This window comes from Calidris pugnax, unplaced genomic scaffold (genome assembly GCF_001431845.1).
Source record: "Calidris pugnax isolate Ruff unplaced genomic scaffold, ASM143184v1 scaffold205, whole genome shotgun sequence".
In the NCBI taxonomy this organism is placed as follows: domain Eukaryota; kingdom Metazoa; phylum Chordata; class Aves; order Charadriiformes; family Scolopacidae; genus Calidris; species Calidris pugnax.
Window position 1 is genome coordinate 125,167 of NW_015090943.1, and position 1,038 is coordinate 126,204.

At 56.6% G+C, this 1,038-nt stretch overlaps 1 protein-coding gene across 1 annotated transcript in view; it reads left to right on the forward strand.

Moving 5' to 3' along the window:
• Positions 1-1,038, forward strand: part of TMEM82 (transmembrane protein 82) — an 8,179-nt gene that overhangs the window by 5,668 nt on the left and 1,473 nt on the right. The gene's annotated exons all lie outside the window — the stretch shown is intronic.

Sequence of the window (1,038 nt, forward strand, 5' to 3'; positions counted from 1 at the left end):
TGTATGGGGCATCCTGGAGCTATATGAGGGTACATGGGGCATCCTGGAGCTGTATGAGGGCACAAGGGGGGTGTACCTGGGGCTGTATATGGGGCAGTATGGGGCATCCTGTGGTTGTAGGGGGGTACATGGGGCATCTTGGGGGTATATAGGGGATATAGGAGGGGGTTCCTGGGAGTGTATGGAACTGTATGGAGCATCCTGGGGCTGTATGGGTTTATATGGGGCATCCTAGGAGCGTATAGAGGATATATGGGACATCGTGGGGGTATATGGGAGCATGGGGGGGCACTTGGGGCTGTATAGAGGGTACATGGTGCATCCTGGGGCTGTATGGGTTTATATGGGGCATCCTAGGGGCATATAGGGGATATATGGTGCATCCTGGGGGTATATGGGGGGGGGGCACTTGGGGCTGTATATGGGGTAGTATGGGGCATCCTGGGATTGTAGGGGGGTACATGGGGCATCCTGGGGCTGTATGGAGGCTCAGGGGGATGTATATGGGGATGCATGGGGCTGTATATGAAGCTGTGTGGGGCATCCTGGGGGTATATAGAGGATATAGGGAGGCCCAGGGGTGTATGGAACTGTATGGAGCATCCTGGGGCTGTATGAGGGCATAGGGGGCATCCTGGGGCTGTATGGGTTTATATGGGGCATCCTAGGAGCGTATAGGGGATATATGGGGCATCCTGGGGCTGTATGGAGGCTTAGGGGGATGTATATGGGGACATACAGGGCTGTAAATGAAGCTGTGTGGGGCATCCTGGGGGTATAGGGATATAGGGGGGGTCCCAGGGGTGTATGGAACTGTATGGAGCCTCCTGGGGCTGTATGGGGGCATAGGGGGCATCCTGGGGCTGTATGGGTTTATATGGGGCATCCTAGGAGCGTATAGGGGATATATGGGACATCCTGGGGATATACGGGAGCACGGAGGGGGGGCACTTGGGGCTGTATATGGGGTAGTATGGGGCATCCTGGGATTGTAGGGGGGTACATGGGGCATCCTGGGGCTGTATGGGGGCTCAGGGG